The sequence below is a fragment of the Bufo gargarizans genome, chromosome 11 (genome assembly GCF_014858855.1).
Source record: "Bufo gargarizans isolate SCDJY-AF-19 chromosome 11, ASM1485885v1, whole genome shotgun sequence".
Classification (NCBI taxonomy): Eukaryota; Metazoa; Chordata; class Amphibia; order Anura; family Bufonidae; genus Bufo; species Bufo gargarizans.
Window position 1 is genome coordinate 100,025,941 of NC_058090.1, and position 8,162 is coordinate 100,034,102.

The window sequence follows — 8,162 nt, forward strand, 5'->3', positions numbered from 1 at the left end:
TGGTACTCCACATTAACTATATTAACCACTTCAAAAATCAGACTAATGGGGCCTCAAAAGGCTCAAATTGCGGCAGATAAGCTGAAATAATTTGCCAGACAACCAGAAGAGGCACCGCGGTCCCCTTTACCACAGATAAATATGCATACTAGTGCGGTACAGCGTCGGACAATGCAGTCCCTGCTATGACACCTGAGGGGGCCCCAGATGAACCCACTCTTAAACAAGTAACAGGACAGGTTCTGGAAGCCATCACTGCCTGCAAGACATCTGTAACAGGAAAACTAGATGAGGTCAAAATTGACTTAGGCCTCCTCAGACAAGACATGCACAATTTGAGAGACAGAGTCCATCATACGGAAGAACGTATATCCCGTATAGAGGACACCTCGGCCAGTGTTCCTTGGTCTATTTCTGAACTCCACACCAAAGCATAAATCTGGAGGCAAAAAGCGGACAACTTGGAAAACAGGCTCTGTAGAAACAATATAAGGATCATCAGCTTGCCAGAAAAAGCAGAGGGCCGGTCACCAGATGAGTTCATAGAAAAATGGATAAAAGAGCTTTTCGCAGATGCAAACTTCTTCGTGGCATACTCAGTAGAAAGGGCCCACAGAGTACCAGCTAGATCGCCGCCTCCTGGAGCCTCACCCCGACCTATGCTTGCAAGGTTTCTAAATTGCAAAGATAGAGATAAAGTATTGGCATTCGCCAGAAGATGACAAGAAATTAAATATGATAATACCAAGGTCTCCATATTCCCGGACTTCTCCATGGAACTGCAAAAACAGCAAGCCACCTTTATGGATGTCAAGCGACGACTGAGAGAGGCCAACATACCCTACTCCATGGGCTACCGAGCGAAGCTACGTATAATAGTCGGTGATAGAGCGGTCTTCTTCACCTCCCATGGAGAAGTGAATGAGTGGCTAGCCCTGCGAAGAAGGTCACCAAGACGATGAAGTCCTTAAAACATCTGCAGAGGAGTCACCTGATGTTACCAGAGGATTGGCTAGGCTAAGGCTTCATATGCACCTCACATTCTTTTATTTAGCTTCGGGTTTAGAACTATACAAGTCTCAGTTATCCATGTATCCAGGGTCGCCCCTACTATACTTCTATGCTTAGATAGAAATTTCATGGCAGTTGCTGTAGCCGGCATGCCCCTTTCATATCAATACCAAAGACAGAGGCATCCTGGTTTTACTGGCCCAAAGCCTGGTAGATAGATTGCTATACCAGGCATAACAATTACCCAACTTATAATACGTTGTTAAGAGTTGAAAGTATTTTAGGTCTAGTTGCTATTGTTAATACATTTACGGTTACTCATTCAAACCTGTCTAGTTTTACCATGACCGTTGCAATGTGTTTACTCCGCGAGGTTACATATAGGCCCAAAATTCCATGGCTGAATTGAAAATTCTTTTGTGGAATGGCACTCCAAAAAAAGATCAATGGTGCATACTTTTATCAGAAATGCTAATCCACATACAGTATAATATGCCTCCAAGAGACTCACCTTATACCTAAGAAATCCCGGGTACTAAAAAAAACATGGGTACAATGGGCCGCACATTCCTACCACTCCTCTTCCTCAAGAGGGGTGTCCCTATTAGTACACAAGCAGTTAAGATGGGAGGTAAAAGACCAAGTCATAGATACGGAAGGCAGATATGTAATTTTACACGCTCCTACTGATAATGTACAATATGTTTTAATAGGCATCTACAACCCTCCTCCAGGATCCATGCAGGTTTTATGTCTAGCAGCCATGTTTGCAGCTGCATATCCGCACGCCAAAATACTTATATGGGAGATTTGAATATGATGTGGATCGTTTCACAGATGTAGTAAACCCACCCAATATGGGGAACCCCTCACAACTCAGCAGATTCTTAACTGAGTTTAGATGGCACGACCTCTGGAGTTCTAGATATCCCAGATCTAGAATATATTCATGTCACAGCAGTAGTCATAATTCCCTAACCAGGATAGACTTCGGATCACTCACCAGTCCTTGGCATATTGGTTCGCAGTGCCCCCTCAGTCATGTATAGATTGAACATACACCCATTCTGGTTAAACCTCATGGGCGCTTTAGATGGGATATCATACCAAAAAGCTTGAAAAATGAATCCAATTCTGGGCTGGTATGGGACACTCTAAAAGCATTTGTGCGCGGAGCACTGCATTCTAAATATATCTAAATATATTAAAAGAGACACTAAAAGATCAGAGCAGGAACTAGTTACCAAACTGAGGCCAACAGAAATAAATGGCCATATTTGATTGGATGTCTTAGAAGATTTGGCTTCGGTCCCCTGTTCCTCTATTGGGTCAACATCATTGTCATGGAACCATGAACCAGACGTACAACAAGAGATAAGTGGAAAATAAGAAGGTTTTATTGAAGAGCAAGCCGTAAGCAAAGTCCGAATGGATGGCTAAACCGAAGCAGGGTCTTGCGGAGACAGAGGTCAGGAACCAGAAGGGTAGTCAGACGAAGCCAGGAACAGGAACCAACAGGGTAGTCAGACGAAGCCGGAATCAGGAACCAACAGGGTAGTCAGACGAAGCCGGAATCAGGAACCAACGGGGTAGTCAGACGAGGCCAGGATCAGGAACCAGAAGCAGCAGCAGTCTTGGAAGCATGTGAACACAGGAGGACCAAGCAAGGAACTGAAGCCACAGACCTCCTATATATATGAGCTGGGCATCCAGCTCCTCCCAGTGGGAAGGAGGAGCCGCAGGGTGGGAGGCTACAAGAAAACCCAGAAACCAAGATGGCCGCCAGCACATGTCAAACGAAGGGAACAGCAAGGAGGTAAGACCATGACAGTACCTCCCCCTCAAGGGCCCCTCCTCCGCGGAGTAAGGAACGGTTTCTGAGGGAAGCGTGCGTGGAAGGCTCGGAGCAAGACAGGAGCATGGACATCTGCGGAGGGAACCCAGGAACGCTCCTCTGGACCATAACCACGCCAATGGACCAAAAACTGCACCCGGCCGCGGACCAGGCGTGAGTCCAGGATATTGCTCACCTCATACTCCTCACGATTGCCCACTTGGACCGGACGAGGCCGAGGAATCGAGGAAGTGAAACGATTACACACCAGTGGCTTCAACAGGGAGACATGAAACACGTTGGAGATCCGCATGCCAGGAGGAAGCGCAAGGGCATAGGCTACCGGGTTTACCCTGCGAAGCACTCGGAAGGGACCAACAAAGCGAGGCGCCAGCTTGGGAGTGGGCACTCGAAGGTTGAGGTTGCGGGTGGACAACCATACGCGGTCTCCGACCTGGTAGGAAGGAGCAGGCGCTCGTCTGCGATCAGCCTGGAGTTTCTGGCGCTGCGCAGAGACCTCAAGGGACCTCTGGATCTGTACCCAAGAAGCACGTAGGACGGAAAGGTGATCCTCCACAGCCGGAATATCCTGGGGAGAGAATACCTCCGGTAACACGGCAGGTTGGAACCCATAATTGGCCATGAAGGGAGACGTCCCAGAGGAAGAGTTCACCGCCGTGTTCCTGGCAAACTCAGCCCAAGGCAGGAGGTCAACCCAATTGTCTTGGTGATCGGAGACATAGCAACGAAGGAATTGCTCCAAGGCCTGATTGGATCGTTCTGCGGCCCCATTGGACTGAGGGTGGTAGGCCGAGGAGAAAGAGAGATGAATCCCCAACTGGGAGCAAAAGGCGCGCCAGAACCTGGACACAAACTGACTCCCCCGATCCGACACAATCTCCTTGGGCAAACCGTGCAACCGGAAGACCTCCCTGGCAAAAATCGAGGCCAACTCTTGTGCAGAGGGTAACTTCTTGAGAGGAACACAGTGGCACATTTTGGAAAACCGATCCACAATCATGAGAATGACCGTATGGCCTCGGGATGCAGGGAGGTCCACAATGAAATCCATCCCCAGGTGTGACCATGGACGCTCCCCGGTGGCTATGGGTTGCAAAAGGCCCAACGGAAGGTGCCGAGGGGACTTACTCTGGGCACAAACGGAGCATGCCGCTACATATGCGGCGATGTCGGAACGTAGAGAAGGCCACCAGAACAGACGTGAAACCGCCCAGGACAGCTGATTCTTTCCAGGGTGCCCCGCGGCCTTGGAGTTATGGTAGGTTCGCAACAACCGAGTGCGCAACTCCTCAGGCACAAAACATCTGCCGTTGGGTCTCCCAGAGGGAGCACCAGATTGAGCCGCCAAAATCTGCTCACCCAGAGGAGAAGTCAGGCTGGTGCGAATAGCGGCCAGGATCTGATTCGGGGGTATGACCGTAGTCGGAATCGACTCCTCCCCGGACAGCTCGGAGTACTGCCGTGATAAGGCATCCGCTCTGATGTTCTTGGAGCCGGGTAGGTAGGAGACCACGTAATTAAAACGTGACAAGAACAGAGCCCATCTGGCCTGACGTGGTGTCAATCTCTTGGCCTCAGAGAGGTAGGTCAGATTCTTGTGGTCCGTCAGGATGAGAACCGGAACCACCGAGCCCTCGAGCAAGTGCCTCCATTCTTTAAGGGCCTGCACGATGGCCAATAACTCCCTGTCACCAATCTGATAGTTGCACTCCGCGGAAGACAGTTTCCGGGAGTAAAACCCACAAGGAAGCAGAGGACCCTCTGGTGTTCTACGCTGAGACAGGAGGGCGCCTACTCCCGTCTCAGACGCGTCCACCTCGAGGACAAAAGGCAACCCAGGGTTGGGATGCGACAGAATCGGAGCCGACACAAAGGCGGACTTTAGAGCCTCAAAAGCTCGGATGGCCTCGAGCGGCCAGACCTGAGGATTACTGCCCTTCCTGGTCAGATCCGTGAGAGGCTTGGCTAGCATGGAAAAGTCCCTGATGAACTTCCGATAATAATTGGCGAAGCCCAAAAAGCGCTGCAGGGCACGAAGCCCACTGGGCTGGGGCCACTGTAAGACAGCCGAAACCTTCTCAGGATCCATGGAGAACCCCTCAGCGGAAATGATGTAACCTAAGAAGGTTACCTGGGATCGGTGAAATTCGCATTTCTCAAGCTTACCGAACAGCTTGTTCTCTCGTAAGCGTTGCAACACTCGTCTGACATCCAGAATGTGGGCCTCCATGGATGCAGAATATACCAAGATGTCATCCAAATAGACCACCACACACTGCTGCAACAGGTCACGGAAAACATCGTTGATGAATTCCTGGAAGACTGCGGGCGCATTGCACAACCCAAAGGGCATAACCAAGGATTCATAATGACCGGTCCTGGTGTTAAACGCGGTCTTCCACTCATCGCCCGCCTTGATCCTTACCAGGTTATATGCCGCCCTCAGGTCGAGTTTGGTAAAGACCGTGGCCCCTTTGAGGCGATCGAACAGCTCGGAAATCAAGGGTATCGGGTAAGCGTTCTTGATCGTGATGCGATTGAGACCCCTGTAATCGATGCAAGGCCTCAACTCGCCGCCCTTCTTTTTCACAAAGAAAAATCCAGCCCCTGCCGGGGACGAGGATTTGCGAATGTGTCCGCGTGAAAGCGCCTCCCTCACGTACTCCTCCATGGCCTCATTCTCCGCTACCGACAGTGGATAGACTTTGCCACGAGGAGGAACGGCACCGGATTGTAACTCTATGGCACAATCGTATGGGCGGTGCGGAGGTAGGGCAACCGCGCGCACCTTATCGAATACATCCCGGTACTCTTCGTATTCAGGAGGCAACAGAGAGTCCGAGGAAGTACACAGCAACTTGACAGGCCCATGGATGCAACTAGCCCCACACTGCGGTGACCACGAGAGGATCTCGACCGATCTCCAATCGAAAGTCGGATTATGCTTCTGGAGCCAGGGGTACCCCAAGACCACCGAGTAGTGTGGAGACGAAATAACCTGGAGACAGACCGACTCTCTGTGAACGGCACCAATGGCTATCCCCACTGGAAGGGTCTCATGAGTCACGTGTGGCGGCAGAAGGGGTCTGCCGTCTATCGCCTCAAGAGCCAGTGGGGAACCTCGAGGCTGCAGAGGAATGGAATTGGCGGCAACGAACACTCTATCAATGAACAAACCACCAGCACCAGAGTCCACCAACGCCTGGGTCGTCACCGAGCCCCCGACCCAGGAGAGGACAACCGTGATCAGTGGTTTGTCAACACGGGAAACCGGGGACGAGGAGACTCCACCCAAGATCTGCCCCCGACAGGACCTCAGGTGCGAGCGTTCTCCCGGACGGTTCGGACATGCCAACCGAAAATGCCCACCGAGACCACAGTACATGCATCGGCCCTCGCGTCTCCGGAGTACCCTCTCCCCCTCAGACAGGCGAGCAAACCCCCGCTGCATGGGTTCACCCCCAGACAAGTCATCCCCAGGAGGCGTGGGAGGAGAGGGAGGCACGGGTGGGACAGCAAACGTAGGCGCCAATCTGTTAGGAGACCTCCGCAGGCTCTCCTTAAAGGAAGGTCTCTCCCTGAGTCTGGTGTCAATCAAAATCAGGAAAGAAATAAGAGACTCGAGCTCCACTGGTAGGTCCTTAGCTGCAACCTCATCCTTCAAGGCATCCGAGAGACCATGAGAGAAAGCAGCGACCAGAGCCTCATTATTCCAGCCCACCTCCTGCTGCCAGGGTACGAAACTCAATGGCGTATTCAGCTACGGATCGTGAACCCTGTCTGATGGACATAAGGAGCTTCGCAGCAGAGGCAGCACGAGCCGGCACATCGAATACCTTCCGAAGAGAAGCAACAAAACCGGAAAACTCGGCAACCACCGGATTGTTGTTCTCCCATAAAGGGCTGGCCCAGGCCAAGGCCTTGTCCGAGAGCAGCGAGATCAAGAAGCCCACCCTTGATCTCTCAGTAGGAAAGGCATGTGGCAGCAACTCGAAGTAAATGCCCACCTGGTTAAGGAAACCTCGGCACTGAGTTGGCTCTCCCCCAAAGCGCTGTGGAAGGGGGGCAGAACCGGTCATACCCTGAAACACCACAGGCGCAGCAACAGGTGTCAGGGTAGACTCTGGCGCAACAACCGGAGCGGCAGTAGGAGCGGGCCCAGGAGCGACAACCGACCCATCGGCAACGGAAGCTAAATGAGCCGTGCGTTCAAGCAGGGTTTGCAACGCCACAGCGAACCGACCCAACAGGTGATCCTGCTGATCAAGTCTGGCAACCAGCGTAGGTAGCGAGGGTGGCCCTGTACCGTCAGAATTCATGGCTTGGTCCTAATGTCATGGAACCATGAACCAGACGTACAACAAGAGATAAGTGGAAAATAAGAAGGTTTTATTGAAGAGCAAGCCGTAAGCAAAGTCCGAACGGATGGCTAAACCGAAGCAGGGTCTTGCGGAGACAGAGGTCAGGAACCAGAAGGGTAGTCAGACGAAGCCAGGAACAGGAACCAACGGGGTAGTCAGACGAAGCCGGAATCAGGAACCAACAGGGTAGTCAGACGAAGCCGGAATCAGGAACCAACGGGGTAGTCAGACGAGGCCAGGATCAGGAACCAGAAGCAGCAGCAGTCTTGGAAGCATGTGAACACAGGAGGACCAAGCAAGGAACTGAAGCCACAGACCTCCTATATATATGAGCTGGGCATCCAGCTCCTCCCAGTGGGAAGGAGGAGCCGCAGGGTGGGAGGCTACAAGAAAACCCAGAAACCAAGATGGCCACCAGCACATGTCAAACGAAGGGAACAGCAAGGAGGTAAGACCATGACAATCATATACAACAATCCAATAAGTAGGCTGTTAGTAAATGGAGAAATGTCAGACAGCTTCCCCCTCCATAGAGGGACGAGGCAGGGCTGCCCCTTTCACCACTCTTATTCGCCCTGGCAATTAACCTTAGCCATTAGGGTGCGGAGCAGCTGTAACATAACAGGACTAAGCATGGGGGAAAGGGAGATTCTAATAGGATTGTATGCTGACGACATGATTCTATATCTGTCATCTCCTGACTCATCTCTCCATAATGCGGTGAACCTAATAGATGAGTTTGGGAACTACTCAGGCTTGAGAATTAACTGGGAGAAATCGGTATACATGCCACTGGGCGGGGCAGAATGGGGTGGTCTCCCTCAGGTTTCTCAGCTGACAGTGGTGAATTCCTTTAAATAACTGGGTGTCAAAATGACTAGGCGACACACCCAGGCACTGTCACTCAATATACTTCCTTTGATTGAACAAATTCG